Source organism: Oncorhynchus nerka, linkage group LG25 (assembly GCF_034236695.1).
Source record: "Oncorhynchus nerka isolate Pitt River linkage group LG25, Oner_Uvic_2.0, whole genome shotgun sequence".
NCBI classification, from domain to species: domain Eukaryota; kingdom Metazoa; phylum Chordata; class Actinopteri; order Salmoniformes; family Salmonidae; genus Oncorhynchus; species Oncorhynchus nerka.
The window spans coordinates 29,778,927-29,795,947 of NC_088420.1; the positions used below are offsets into that span (position 1 = coordinate 29,778,927).

At 39.9% G+C, this 17,021-nt stretch overlaps 1 pseudogene; it reads left to right on the top strand.

Moving 5' to 3' along the window:
* The first annotated feature begins 636 nt into the window (after window positions 1–636).
* Window positions 637–16,717, top strand: LOC115109351 (nuclear receptor coactivator 5-like; annotated as a pseudogene).
* The last annotated feature ends 304 nt before the right edge of the window (window positions 16,718–17,021 follow it).

The window sequence follows — 17,021 nt, forward strand, 5'->3', positions numbered from 1 at the left end:
TAATGGGTGTATGTTAGTTGGTAGGGCAATGTTTCTTCCCTTTTTTAATATATATATATATATATATATATATATATATATATATATATATATATATATATGTGTGTGTGTTTTTATTGAACCTTTATTTAACTAGGCAAGTCAGTTAAGAACAAATTCTTATTTACAATGACAGTCTACCCCGGCCAAACCCAGACGAGGCTGGGCCAATTGTGCGCTGCCCTATGAGACTCCCAATCACAGCCAGATGTGATACAGCCTGGATTCGAACCAGGGACTGTAGTGACACCTCTTGCACTGAGATGCAGTGCCTTAGACCACTTGAGAGCACAGGAGCCCTTTTCCAGTCATTTTTCCTTCCCTTTTTGTGTCACAAAGTGTAAAGAATTCACACTCCAGATCAGTAGACGGGAAAACACAGGGCTTGATGACTTAAGAGGCCGTAACCGGTCTCACACTCCAGTGCAGTAGGTGGCGATGTATGCAGCTTTCAGTTGGTTGCGATCTGCCAATTCAAATTTAAAGAAGAAGCCTGTGGCTGTGTTCGAGAGCATCAATACGGCTGCCTATTGACTGATTTATAAATCACTTTGCGTCGTAAATAACGATTCATTATTATTTGTAGATCAGTCCGGAATGTACCACATGATACATTGCGGTTTTGATCCTTTCAAATACGGCCTGGTTATTTAACCTATGTTTAGGGCGCACTGTTAGCTAGCAAGCCATCATTCGTCTGTTTGGCCAAATACTTATTATTTTCCACGGTTTATTTAGAGGTATTCCCACTTGACGAAAGTGCAATGTCGTCGTGGGCACCAAGCGGCAGACGGCCTCAACCCAACCCAAATGGAGGGTAAGTGGCTGGCTAGCGTAGCTTGAATCAGCCTCATTCTTGCCTGATTAGCTAGCTAACTAGCTAGATATGAAACTACCTATAGCAGAAGTCATATCTGGAGCCTAACTAGCTAGCCAATTAACCGGATAACTATTGTATTGTGGGTGGGTGTGTAACGTTGTTAGCCTAGCTAACGCAGCTATCCACAAAGGAATGGCTAACGTTAGATGTTCAGAGTATGTGAGCAGAGTTGAGCGGTCGGAAATCGTTTTCCTACGGAACTCCACGTACTCTCCAGCGACACTGCTAAAAACTGCTCTTGCACAGGGTGGAAAAAATATTGCCGCGCCAAATTCGCTCTTAAAATGTAAATCACAATTTAACCAACCCCCATCTATTTGTGTGGCTACATGGACCTACCATTTGGTTTTGAAGTATTGAAACCAACCCATATGATTTCAATGAAAATGTATTTTACTAAACATGAAAGGGTGACTTAGAAGCGTTGATCATTTCAAATAGGCTTGCTACAGTACATGTTTTGTTAAACAGTATATAAACATTCTAAATAAGTCGCGAGCCAGACAGGTAGCCTAAGGAACGAAAAAATGAATTTAACTTTTTTCATTTGCTATATTGGCAGGAACCTCAGCATTTAACATTTTTTTTTTCTAAATTGCGTTTATAGGTGTTGACTTATAATATATAATGCTAGACACACTAGACTGGCAGGAACATTAAGCTCAGCATTTAAACAACATTTTGTTGTATTATATTCTAAATAGCGTTTATAGGTGTTGACTTATAATATATAATGCTAGATAATCCGGTGTTTGGCGGATAATGTTGGTTCGAGGGCCGTCCGGCAAACTGTGCCAATATTTCCTCCAAACACAGGTTTCGAGGGCATTATCACATTTATACAAAGGTTACTAACATATTCAAATAATGATTGACATATTTATATTAAACGTTATTTCATCCTTCCACGATATAGTCCCGACACAAATCTTGGTTTACAATCAAGCCAACTGGTTCGTTCCATCGTTTGGGTCTTTGTGTGACAAAAAAAGATGCATGTCAAATAACACCATCTGACTTCTCAAATAAGCTTGTTGACCAATCAGGACCTGAATAGGACTGCACGTCACATAATCATTTAACGCGTTCATCATTTTTTTTACGTAGTTATTAAACATTGATTTTTTTATATTTTTACATAGTTATTACACACTGGTGTTTCATATGTCATAACGATTCGTCGATATGAATGTTATGATGCTGGTAAAGTTGTCTCGCGCACCCACAGTGCTGGCCATTAAAACATTATTTTTTTAATAAGCTATCTAGCTCATGGATGCAAACAATGTCCTTCCCCAAAAAGATAGCAAAACATAATCTGTTTCAGTAGTAGTTAGCTAGCTAACAATATAGCTAGGTGTCATCATCTAAAATAACCCTAAATTATAAGACACTTCTTAGAAGCTAGCCACAATAAGTATTAGCCACAATAGTGGACTTTGCAGTTAGCCGTATGTCATTGACAGTGATGCAAATTAATACAAATAGAAGAATTATGCCATAATTGAATAAGTCATGCTAAACAAGTTTGGAATGTTATAAAATCAACCAAAGACAATTTGTTAATTTGACAAAAATCTGTTGAAATCACCCTGGATGTATTATACTTTAGAATTGCATTGGGGCATACTTATTTCACTGTACAGTCTTACCCCATGTCATTGATCCACAATCCATAGGTATCAGTCTACTCCGTGACACCCAGAGAACATTAGTGTCGTAGCTCTTATTGTGGGACTCTGAAACATCTGTGAATTGAGCCACATTTATTATCAATCTATGTGTATTGAACACTATTCCTGAGGAAAACCAATTCTGCGTGGATGTTTTGGAGTCTGATAACTCTAAGGACGTTGGGGAAAAATATATTGGGTGTTGAGTAGACTGATACCCCATTTCATTGATCCTCAACTCTAGGTAAAATTGTACAGTGCAAAATGAATGTCAATAGACACAATAGGTTGACTGGGGTGTGATGTCCCACGATAAGAACTACAACGCTAATATTTACGTAAACTCTTCACAGTTGTGTTCTGTCGGTGTCACCGAGTAGACTAATACCTTGTTTAACCTTCAACCTTCTTTAACATTATCTAGTCTAAAAATGTCATGATTCCACTAATTGTAACCTTCTGCATCACTTTCAAAGAGGTACTTTTATTTTGAAGGCAAACCGCAAATTCAACTATTGTGCCTAATCCTTATTATGGCTATTTTCACAACACATACGCTGGTACATCGAGCCTCACTAGCCAGATGACGCTAGCTGGCTGCTTATAATGCTAGCTTTGGGCAACAGGGTTAAGTTGCTGACTAGCTATTTATTTTCATAAACTGAAGTTCAATTTCAATAGGCGAACAACAAGTGGCAACCGAGCTAATACTTACTCACAAGGATTTCTAAATCGTTGCTAAGAATAATGAAAATGACTGCAGGTTCTACTGGTCATTGTTTTCTGGCAGGTTGTATTGGTGCTAGCTAGGTACCAAGCTAAAGCTAGCTACCCCAGAAGTTGTGGTTGAACAAATGATGCTTTATTATTGACGCAGTATTGTAAACACGTCGTTCGTTGCCAGTGTTTTACATCTTTGCAGACTTTTTTTGTACAGCTTTGACAGTGCTACTGTATCTTTTTTGACACGCAAAGACCCAGACAATGTTCCATAGTATGTATGTCGTGAAGCTAATGGCAGTGACGCCAGTACTGTGTAACTCCGGTAGGGCAACATCTGAAAAGTAGCCCACTTGGTAGTGTACCAGTGCTCGACCAGTCGGCGAAAGCCAACGACAGAGGGCGGTTGATTGTCAAGGGAAATTAATTCCATTATCTTGGCTTTAATGGATTTAGCCTTTGTGTTGTCTCGCTGAAATTTTGTTACTCTTTCAAATGACTGCTATATCCACACAGCAGACATTATGGGCTAGTTTAGGAATGCTGTGTTGCATGTATAGTGCAACATTTTCCATGGTGTCAATACGTCATGTTATATAGGTATGCACGTCGGCTTTGACATCGGGGTGTTATAGACATCGGCCGATACCGATGTTGGCATTTTTTGCTAATTTCGTCCGATTCCGATATGTTCACCGATATATCGTGCATCCCTACTCGGTACACATGGGACAGAGACACAGCAAGATTTATACAAATCTCTGCTGTTAAACTAAATGTTAGTCTAAAGAAATGTGACAATGTCTAGATGTTTTATATCGTGGAGATCAAGTTTATAAATTGCTGGGCTGATGAGACAGTGGATTGCACAGTCAAATGGAACCGAGTAAATAGGAATTTTTATGTCAGATTTAGCTGGTGGTTACTTGTGGAATAGACCCCGGCTGGAATGGGGTTTTAACCCATCAGCATTCAGGATTAGACCCACCGTTGTATAAGTAGAATTAAAGAGAATTCTAATGAAAAATGCCTAACTAGGCTGTCTACAGTGCCTTTGAATTCACTTTTAGAAACACGAGTTTGGCCAGCGTTTGGCTTCAGGCTCATGCAATGGTGCCTGGTGAGCAGGCCAGCAGCGGAGAATACTCTCTTTGCGCTTGTAGAGCCACTGGGGATGCTAAACACTCCTCGGGCCACTCTTGCTGGGCAGGGATGGAGAGTTTTTATTTTTCATAAAGTAAAATAAAATTTAAAAAATATATATATAGATATAGCTAGGCCTAAAGTTTTTTTTTTTTTTTTTAGGCAAAATGACCCTATCAAAATGCAAAGCTCATTGATAGAGGTAATATGTCAGGCCTATTGGGTCTAAAATTAATGATTGCCTATTGTATAGAAAATAGAATGAAAATGAGCTAAACTTTCAAGAGATCACATTTTTTTATTTATAAATACTTTGCTACAATGACACAGCCAGCTACCCACCTTTTTTTATGTTAGCATGTGCACATAGTTCACATCATGCTTTCGGGATATGTCTTTTCAGATTCCACAATGATTCTTTAGTTGGTGACACTACATCACCGCACTCCCACTCTTGGTCCTCCTCATCTTTCTAAGTCACCTTGATTTTGCACCTGTGTTGCACCTGTTTCTTTATGAATATATTTAGCGAACTCCATGACAGTAGCTAAAGCAAGGGGCTGTAACGGCACACAAGTGGCCTACAAATGCATTCTGGGCCAGGCATGCCCTGAGCTTGTGAAGCGAACGGTACTGGAGCGGCAAGAAGTCCGACGCTCCAGCCTTTGGGGGGGAAACTCGCTCTGCGCTCCAGTCAAATGGGTCAATCTCCATTCCTTGCTCCGCTCACGTACTTATGGCTGTGATGCTAATAGCTGGCTAACTGTAAATCTCCTTCAGCAGTGTTAAACCTCTTCGGCCTTTTCGAAGACCAGCACCATACCCCGTGAGAGAAGACCGGACCGACGACCACAAGGATTCTGAGAGGTAGTTAACAATGCAGCTAACAAAGGGTGGCTTTGTAAATTTGACTCTGGAGTGCTAGAGTACGCTCTGGGCATTTTGTAAATTCAGAATGTTGTCAGATTCTCTGTTTGTAAATTGAGTGTTTCACTCTCGGAGTGTTCCCAGTGCACACCCGACACTCTGACGGGGGAGTAGGGTTGATCCGAGTTTTCTGACCTCACAACGGCAGTCAAGCACCCAAGCTAACTGGCTAAAGTTGTCTAGCTTGCTAGCTATATTCAGACACAAATGAGAGAACACCTCACCCTGACCATTTTACTCGCCCTAGCCAAGCTGGTTAGGCTGTTTTCATGTTAACTAGAGCGTTGGTGACTAACTGTGCTGCTAACAACAATTTATTCCCTTTTTGTTTCTGACTTTTACTGACACCGGTTATAATCGACGGGTGTTGTGCGTTTGTAAATTGATTAGTTAATCTGCGCTCTGACAGACTCAGATGAGACTGCTCTGAAATCAGATTAGATAGCCAGAGTGAATTTACGAACACACCCTAAGTTAGCTAGCTAGTCTGCCAACATTCCTTGATTGGCTGTTGATAAATGTTCATGGCAGGTTTTGAGGGTAGTGGACTAAACTCAACTCTACAGGATGTGTAAATGCAGGCTATTTTCTTTTTATTTACTTAGTTTTGTCTGATGTCGGAGCTCCAGTCCACCCACACTAGTTGCCGCTCAACTCCATCATAAATTGTGGAGTGTAGTTGGCTAGTTCCGCGGATATCAGTCTGAAACAAGTCTCTGTAAAAAAAAAAAAAAAAAAATTAAAGACACGATAGTCTCTACAAGCAGAATGTTGAATAAATGATATTTACACTTCCATTACCGGTTGTGCATGCTGCTGGTCCGTCTTGCGGTAGGTGGAGTTAGGGTATCCACAGGAAAGTGTTGTTTACCCTACATTGCCGGTAGTTTCTGTCACTTGTATTTTCAATCTGTTGACGCATTGCATGTGATGCACAATATGTAAACAATATCCGAATGTCGTTGACCAATGCTCTTTTCTAGCAATATTGGCCATATTGTGGAAGTGTTTGTCACCTGCGAATTGCATCATTATTGAAAATAAAAAACGGAAATACAAACTATACAGACCAGCGTACTGAAGGTCTGGTTGATAACAGTTCCCTGTGGATATTTTGTATCCAATTTACCTCCGACATGGGGACAAAATCGGCAGACAACCGGTAAAGTAAGTTGAAATTATATTTGTTTCAACATTCTGAATTTGAATGGGACAGTTGGGGAATGCTGAGCCTGCATGTTAGTGTGTAAGTATTTCACTCACTATTCTAAAAAGGCTAGTTTGAGGGTCATGATGCTGTGTGGTGAGGTGGCATGTCAAAGCATGCAATCAAATGGTTTGTGAATATGTACCATAATCTGCTAATGCCAAATACTTGTTATGATGTCCGCTCCATCTGAAGAATAAAGTCGGCACACCTGTGTGTAGGGTGGAGAAAGGGGTGAACAAATGCTACAAAGCCTAGTGAGGTTTTTGTTGTGTTACTTTCAGTTACGAGGAGTTGGACCAACAGCATGACTACTCCGGTAACAACATGGACTATGAAGGATATCAACATCAACAAAATGGTAAGATCACATTTCTCTTATGTGGTCTGTCAACTAAATACATTTATTTGCCAACAACCTGTTTAGAAAATGTCTTCTCTCCCTTCTCAGCTTCTCCCAAAGTTTACAATGCAGCTGACAAACGTAGCGCCCTCTACCAGCGGTTCTATAAGCAACTCCAGGGGAAGACACCTGCCGACTGTGTGGTTCTGTCTGTGAGCAACCAGAGCACGTGAGTAGCTCACCTTTAAGAAAATAGGGTATTTATGCGTTTTGGATTTTCCTTTCGGCAATATTTTCTATGCCCTTGTAAGGGGAGGTGCATGTGTGTTTCTCCAGGAGTGAGGATGGAGAATTCAGCAACTGTGGTGGTTGTCTGAAAAGGAATTAAAATAGCCATACACCTGTTGGGGATGACTTGTGTGGGAATTTAACTGTAATTGCCAAGAAGAACTATGTATGATGTCATAAGGTGAACGCACCAATTTGTAAGTCGCTCTGGATAAGAGCGTCTGCTAAATGACTTAAATGTAATGTAATGTAATGTATGAATGGCAACAACCTGGAAAAACTAAACTGAAGTCAATTGTAAGATTGACTGAGGTAAATGTAAAACTATTGTTTTAGCTTATCTAAACGGGCCAAATGCTACTACTGTTCTTTTTTTGTTTGTTTCTTACACACTTGCATAAACTTCCATACATGTCGGTCTCTCCAGGTTGGCTGAACATTTTTTTAAAATCTAGTTGTAGAAAACTGCCCCCCTGTTTTATGAATCAGTCCCCCCCCCCCCAAGACCTGTAGTAGTTTTTGTTTTCCTTGCAATCACTTATAAATTAGTTTCTTCACATGCAGGAATTCAAACTCTCTCTGCTTAAAAATATATAAATTGCACCATCCTCGGCTTAAAGGAGATTCACCATATCAACATCTCCTGTGAAGCCAGATTTTGGTTCAAATTGCGCCCAGTTAATTACACTTGAATAACTCTATTAGGGATTGTTCGATATACCATAATATGCTAACTTGATTTGTTGAAGATACATATTTGGTTGATTCTTGACATAACCATCAAAAACATGAATCCAGACATTCACCACAGACACTAAAGAACAATCAACAGAAACATAACACAATGTGTTATGAAAACAAAAAACCTCTTGGAGAACATCACTTTTTGTTGTAAACAGTCATGCAATGCGTTGTTCAAAGTGCACTCTCAATTCTTAATCTGATCATCATCGGTCTGACAGTGAATATTGTACACCCTTTTCTGGAATGTGTCACGTAATACATGTGTATTTAACTCTACTTTTCACCCGTTCATATATTTCATGAAATGGGATAGATGAGTTAGCCATCCAAACTCATGAAACGTAATGAAGCTTTTATATCCATCTCTGAAGAAAATGTAGAAGTTGTCCAGTTCTTGCAGCAATCGAAGAGACTGAAGGTCCATTGACGTCATGGGTTCACTCTGCCTTTTAAAAAATAAGTTCTGTTACAATGAAAGGCTAACTTGTTTTAATTTCATACTGTAAGTAGCCTGCTTTAGCACTGCTTTGGTAGCTACTTACACCTGTAAATAGTAGTAACAGGATGGAATTGCTGCCATTTTTAAATGATTGTATGCTCCCCATAAAACACCTGCCATGTCTACCCCTAGCAAACCTATTCAATTCCCTGCTCAAAAGTGTTGTTGCAACACTCGCATACAATGTTACATTTGAATATAGCCTACCAAAAAATGTCCAGTGTAGTAACACTAACACTATCGGCTGATCTTTTTCCCTTTTCTTCATAGTGTGCTATAAAGTTATGTTTTCTCAGTGTTATATAATGTAAACCCGGATGACCTATGCAACTTACATCTTTATACTGTTAACTCACGCTCATCTTGATCCTTGTGGACACAACACATTCGACTTCAGTCTTTTGAAATGCTCACCCCTGCCTAAACGTATTGCTGATACTTTCTCTGAGAAGAAAAGACCTACAAACTAAAAACTGGTGCCAAAAGATGCTGTTTTGTGGAGAAATTGAATAAGTGCCGTGTTAATTGACAGTAGTGTTTTTACTGAAGCAGCGTTTTAAAAATTCATCACAAGTGTTATGATGTGTACCTGTTGTGGGCTTTGAGACATCACTGTCCCACCTTCCTCAACATATTGTATGTTACACACACAGTAGTGACTGTAGGTTCAAAGAAGATTGTTACTGGTCAATACTGTTCATGCTCTTTCAATACTGTAGATTTATTTATGTTTATAAGCATATTTAAATACAAAATGCACATCAACAGAACTTACAGCAGGCTGGATTTAATCACCTTATCACATACATTTTTATAATATTAGGCCTATGGATATTAGGCTTGGGCGGTATCCAGATTTTCATATTGCCATACCTTCCCTTCTCTCATCCCGTGATTTACGGTATTACCGGCATAGCACACAAGGGGGTGCTAAAATCACAAGAGAAGCCCATTGGGCCTCTGTTACCAGACTACTAAAAATTTGCACAAACTAATAGCGAAATCACAAGACGCTTTTAGTATATGCTAACAAGCTAAAAATGAACGAACTAATTGCAAATCCAGCACAGTTATACAAGCATAGCTCATAGCTACAGAATGTCAATTTCGGAGAGTGTTGACATTTACAAGCAAAAGTGAACGAGATACATTGTTCAAATGAACAAAGTTGTGATACATGCTTTCTGAAGGGAGAGCAGCATGTGTACACGGAGCACAGGGGAGAAGAACGCAGGAGAAAAGCTATTGGGAAGCACAGGGGAAAAACAGCAACTGTACAGAACTCATCCAGAGCTCTGACTACTGACAGAAAGCTTTTTATAAGATATCTGATGTTAAACATTTACTAGTGAATTGCATAGAAGTGTAAACTTCACCTCGTGTGCTGCACAACAGAGACTCACCGATATAGAAAGCTATGGACTCACTAGCTCCCATTGTGCTATTTACAATCAAACACATGACTGGATCAACTTTTCTGGGGAAGTATGGTAAGCTTCATAATGTGACAGCTGAAATGATGAACGCATTCTGCTTTATCTCCTAAAGTATTGTACAAGTTGACTGCAGGTATTAACAAACAAAAAAAGTACCTACAAATATTCAAATGTATTGATATCGCATGTTTTTTTCCAAATACCCCCAGTATACGGTATACCGCCCATGCCTAATGGATATACCAGGTTATCCTGCTCTTCACTGGTCACTTAACTACACCTTGATAGGAGTTGTGATTCAGTTGAGGTGTCTTTGTGGTGATTGAAGCCAGGCCTGGACATGCTGCCACAGCACAGCGGTGCTGCTCTCCTCTCACACGACATGCCTGCGCACCCCTCGTTTGTGTGCAGAAGTCAATAACCAGCTTTCTTCTCTTCTTTCAAAGGGATTACCCCAAATCTATAGGCCACTGTTTGCAGGACCGTGGCCTCTCGGTGGAAATGATTTACCTGCAGGCGGAGTCGGGCCTGACCCGGGCCCTACAAGATGTCCGCTCCGACGGTTCCCCCTTATGTATTCTCGTCGAACAGACTAACGTAGCTCTGTCCTCGTGCACAGTAATCATATTTTCAGAATCCCTCAAAAGTAAGTCCCCCACAGTCACCTGGCCCCTTCTAACTAAACAATTAAAAATGTATCTCTAAAAGAGCAACAATACCAAGTCTCACACTCCTGATAAAACCTATTTTAATTTAGATAATTTAAGGGTGATATATAATATTAGGCCTATGGTGATTTTAGTTTAATTCTGTAGTTGAGTACTCAGCAGTTCACATTTGACCCCCTCATCAGAGGCTCTCACATTAAACTTAATATTAATTTAGGTTTGAAATAATACTGACATATATACAGTACAAGTCAAAAGTTTGGACACACCTACTCATTCAAGGGTTTTTGTTAATTTTGACTATTTTCTACATTGTATAATAATAGTGAAGACCACTATGAAAAACATATGGAATCATGTAGTAACCAAAAAAGTGGGAATCAAATCAAAATATATTTGAGATTCTTCAAAGTAGCCACCCTTTGCCTTGATGACAGCTTTGCACACGCTTGGAATTCTTTCAACCAGCTTCATAAGGTAGTCACCGGGAATGAATTTCAATGAACAGGTGTGCCTTGTTCATTTATGGAATTTCTTTCTTCCTTAATGCGTTTGAGCCAATCAGTTGTGTTGTGACAAGGTAGGGGTGTTATACAGAAGATAGTCCTATTTGGTAAAACACCACATCCATATTATTGCAAGAACAGCTCCAATAAGCAAAGAGAAATTACAGTCTGTCATTACTTGAAGATATGAAGGTCAGTCAATCCAGAACATTTCAAGAACTTTAAAAGTTTCTTCACGTGCAGTCGCAAAAACCATCAAGCGCTATGATAACTCTCATGAAGACCGCCACAGGAAAGGAAGACCCAGAGTTACCTCTGTTGCAGAGGATAAGTTCATTAGTTACCAGCCTCAGAAATTGCAGCCCAAATAAATGCTTCACAGAGTTCAAGTAACAGACACATCTCAGCATCAACTGTTCAGAGGAGATTGCGTGAATCAGGCCTTCATGGTCGAATTGCTGCAAAGAAACCACTACTAAAGGACACCAAGAAGGAGAAGATACTTGCTTGGGCCAAGAAACACGAGCAGTGGACATTAGCCCGGTGGAAATTTGTCCTTTGGTCTGATGAGTCCAAATTTGAGATATTTGGTACCAACCGCCGTGTCTTTGAGATGCAGAGTAGGTGAACGGATGATATCTGCATGTGTGGTTCCCACCTTGAAGCGTGGAGGAGGTGTGATGATGTGGCGGTGCTTTGCTGGTGACACGGTCTGTGATTTATTTAGAATTCAAAGCACACTCAACCAGCATGGCTACCACAGCATTCTGCAGCGATACACCATCCCATCTGGTTTGGGCTTAGTGGGACTATGATTTGTTTTTCAATAGGATGTTGACCCATCACACCTCCAGGCTGTGTAAGGGCTATATGACCAGAAGGAGAGCGATGGAGTGCTGCATCAGATGACCTGGCCTCCACAATCACCCAACCTCAACCCAATTGAGATGGTTTGGGATTAGTTGGACCGCAGAGTGAAGGAAAAGCAGCCAACAAGTGCTCAGCATATGTGGGAACTCCTTCAAGACTGTTGGAAAAGCATTCCAGGTGACGCTGATTGAGAGAATGCCAAGAGTGCAAAGCTTTCATCAAGGCAAAGGATGGCTACTTTGAAGAACCTCAAATATAAAATATATTTAGATTTCTTTAACACTTTGTTGGTTACTATATGATTTCATATGTGGTGTTTCATAGTTTTGATGTCTTCACTATTATTATACAATGTAGAAAATAGTAAAAATAAAGAAACACTTGAATGAGTAGGTGTGTCAACTTTTGACTGGTACTGTATGCACATATCAGTCACACTAGAAAAAGTATTAATTGCTTGATATAAATCCTCAGGAAATGTCAAACTAGCAGATGACAAAAAAAATTACATTGTATTATTTATATATATTTTTAACATTTCATGTCTTTTTAAACTACTATTGAATAGCTTCTTAAAGGTGTACTATGCAGCATTTTATATCAGGCTTAATACCCATGCCAATATATCCTCCAAACCACGGCTTCTCAGGCATTATCACTTAAATCGTTTTGATTTCGGGGGAATAAGACTTAAAAATACCTGAAATAAATGAGTACAATTTATATATTTTTTTGTAAAATAAGCAGTATTGTTGTTCGTACCTCTGAGAACGAGAACCAATCATGCAACAGGAAGAAGCTGTTTGTGTACATTAAGGGTGGCCAGACCGTCCACTTACCAGTGAACAAGCAACTTTACAGCTTCAAATGATGTTCAAAAAATGTTTTTGTCTCAATTGTGTATTACTTTAATTTGACCTATCCTAGACATGTAGGATATATCATGTAAATTATATAGCCTACGGCATTTATATCAATAATGGTAGTATCTAAATCATAACAGCTAAATCATGAACAGGCCATATGCTTGTATTTCTTTAAATATTATCAACAAATACTATTTAATAAGTAAAATTGTTATTGTACTGTTATTTAATATGACATTTTTCCTGTTCAGCACATGTGTGGTTGTGGACCTATATAATATTAAAAATGTTCTCTGGAACTGAAGTACATAATCCTCAACTCTCAAATGATCCTCAAAGATGCCTTTCCTTAATCCACATAAAATGTTATCCTTGAAGCGATACTGCATGTCATGCAAAATCTGTATAGTGAAATAATACTGTGTAGTTAGTATTTCTGCACAAATGGATAACTAACCTTTTTCAACTTTTATGCATAAAACATACCAAAAAATACATATTTGCTGTACATCAAAGTAACATTCACCTTATCAAATATATAATACCAGTATTCAAAGTATATATATTAATAAAAACATTGTTTAAAATGTGTTAATTTATTACTGATTATTACATATTAATGCAATATGAACTGTTTTCAACACAAATGGCATTGCATTTTCACTCAACCCCAAAGTAAAACCCCATATCAAAATAAACTTGTCTGAAAGAAGTGGAACATATCAGAGCAAGACCTCCTGTATGATTAACTTATATAATGTGTTAACTTTTAACCTTCAAACCCCTCTACTAGTCCACCGCAACATGCCCAAGGACCATGCCATGGACTTTGTGATGGCGGAATATGGCCGTGGGCTTGGGGAGCGGACGCAGCAGAAGGACCCTGCAGAAACAGGGGCGCGGGCGGCCGAGCTGGTGGATGACTACCTGGAGAGAGAGAAAGTGGAGAGGCATGCTGTGCCCTCTGACACCCGCCAGCTGCTCTTCTTCCTGGCCGAGGGAGTTCACCTGTACCCCGAGGAGCTGAGTACCATCGCGGAGTATCTTCGCAACCGCCAGGACCATCTGCAAGGTGCAGCCACACAACCATAGTGTCCATAGTCTTTATGCACAGTACAAGCTTTTTATTTAGGACAGCAAATGAAATCTCCTTTTTTCCCCCTAAGAATTTATGTGATTGTTCGTTGTCTCTAACTACACCATACATTGCAATTTGTTAATGGAAATACAGGATTCTTAGATACTAAAGTGACAATGCTGAGTTTTAATTTGTCTATTTTTAGGATGTTATACACTCCTATAAAGGGTTCTTCTAATATTTTCTCTTTCCCAGCCACGTCTGAGACTGGTGATGGCCCCCGGCCTGAGAGGAAGAAGATGTTGCCTCCTGGTTTAGGTAAACCTCCACCGCTGCTACCCACCCCCTCAGGCCCTCATGGCAGAGAGCCACCCCTGGGATGGGAGAGCACCCTGTCACCCCCCTCATGACTCCAGGTGAGTTACCATTCTCGAAAATAGAAATGTTCTGCAGGGCAGATGGGATCGATATCAGATGGGAATGTTAAAATCAATCACTCATGAGTCACTTGTTATGGCTATGCTTGTATATGTAAGTGTTGACAGTCTCTCTGATCTGTTTTCTTAGGCTCATACCCCAAGACCAAGCCCCCTCCACTGCTGTCCATGCACCAGGGACAGGGGCTACCTCATCGTCCCACTCATGGCCCCCACGGTCCACTCCCTCGAGGACCCCCACACCACCATGGGCCCCCTCCCCCCCGAGGGCCTCCTCCCTCCCGTGGTCTTCCACAGACTGGCCCCATGCCCCCACACGGCCCCAGAGGAGCCCCACCATCACTGAAGAGCCTTCACATGGGACCCCAGCCTGGGCTGCTCCCCTGTCCAGGTTAGTCACATGCTTTACTGTTCTACTATTTCATGCCCTTCACGTGTCATCTTAGGTTAGGCTCACTAAGAGCCTTGGACAGAGCATCAGTGTACTTAAAAGCAGCGGGTGGCAGTCCTATCGCCTCGGACCACAAAACATCAGACATTATTTTCTTTTAATTTCCCAATGCTTCTACATGTTGAATTGTCACTGTTCTTCAACACCAAGCTAGTTGTTGACTGCACGGCCAACATGTGTTCTAGAGTTTTCCCTCTTGTCGTCTTAGGCAGGGTTCAGCAACACATTACAGTACAATACAACAGTAGCATTTCTATAACATGTCAATATCCACAAAACTATTGTACATTTAGTCCAATCATGTTCCTGTCTCCTGTCTGATCAGGTGGTCTGCCTCCACACCCTAACACACCCAGGCGCTGAGAGAAGAACACCTCTAGACCACCATGGACAGACAGCAGAAAGCATTAGCGCTGATCAGGAAACACTGTCATACTGGCCTGAGGAGTGGGATCTCCTTCAGCTCAGTGCCCTGCTGCTGCTCTCTCAGGACCCCACACTACCACTCCTCATCTCAGAGCCCTGTATAGATAGTCTCTGTCTCTGCATCCATAGTTTAGCAAGCTGAAATGGAATGTTGGTTTTATTTGACTATTTGGGAGTTCGGAGCTCAATTTTTATGAGTGTTTGAGTTGACCCACAACGATGTTCAGGAGCCAAGTCAGAACAAATGACTTTTTTTTTTTTTTTGCATTCTCAAATTCTTTGTTTTTTCATTTATCTGTTATTAGTTTTTATCTGAAAATTGGCTATCAAATATTATAATAAACAATAGATTAAAGGCAAATCAATCTCATATCTTTTGCGATCATCTCATCACACTCAATGGTCTGTCTTTGGATTTTTCCAGGGAGGATATGATGCTAGTATGCGATCAACTTGAGAACATAGTAAGAAATTCATGGTAAAGTCTGCACCTGTTGTATTTGGCGCATGTGACAAATATAATGACATTTTTAATCTCGTGATAAATATGAAGGTGATATGTTAAGGAGCAGGTCTGAGCATGTGGTTATCGACTTCAATATTTATTTTGTTAACGATACTGGAGTAAAATTAGCTAGTTAACAAGAACAGAACTCAGTTTCTTAGGCTCTATTTTAAAATATTTTCTACAGGTGTTTTATTAGAATAAAAAATTCCATTGTAGCTTTTTAAGTTGGCGGTCTGAGAGAAATTAATGCTGTTTTAGAGAACTTAATGTTAATTCCTTGTTCTGTGTTATCTCCCATGATCAAATAAAAAATGTAGCACCAACCATTACTCAGTGTTTAGGACAGTATAAAAGGTGTGACTAAACAGTTTCTGGCAGCTGTTTCCTATTGGGAACCGTCAGTATAATGTGCCCATGAAAATTAAGAAGTTATTGTGGAGATTTCTTTTTTTTACATACACAGTTTCTCATGTTTTATATAGTACTGTGTATCTAAGCCAACCTTGGCAGTGGTCTGATGTAACTTCAGACAATTTGTAGTACTTATCACTAGATGGTGCTATAGATCCATTCAACTATCATTATCTTTGAAACCATTGCATCGTCAATTTATTTTATTTTAACTAGGCAAGTCAGTTAAGAACAAATTCTTATTTTCAATGACAGCCTAGGAAGAGTGGGTTAACTGCCTATTCAGGGGCAGAACGACAGATTTGTACCTTGTCAGCTCTGGGATTCGAACTTGCAACCTTCCGGTTACTAGTCCAACACTCTAACCACTAGGCTACCCTGCCAATATCGAATGTGTTGTCTTCTCTGACATTGAAAGGCTACAATCAATTTATTTGAATCGGAAGTCCCAGTTATGTTTCCATTGTTTTTGCCACAAGCCTGTAATGTTGTTTTGCATGAGATTGTTTCCTTAGTAATTTCTTATTCTGTGTCAGTTTAAGCGAACGAAGCACTTCACTGAATTGATTATTAAGATTAAAGGAAATAATCTTGTTACTGAAAGTGTTCTGAGACAGATAAAGGTGCCAGACTTTTTGAAAATGAAATCAATTCCTCTTGAATTCAATTTTCATCCATTTCATATTGCGCCTCATGTCAAAGTGTACACCATTGAGTTTTCTATGTGGGCATACGCAATAGATGTCTAATAACAGTAGTGGTGGCTCTATTCAAAGTTTGAAACAAATGACTATTTTCAGAGAAATGGCTGATATCCTACAACAATGCTGAGAAAGACCTTGTCGGCTAAGATTCAGACAGTATATGTATTTCCAGTACATTGTCGATTGTACAATGCTTG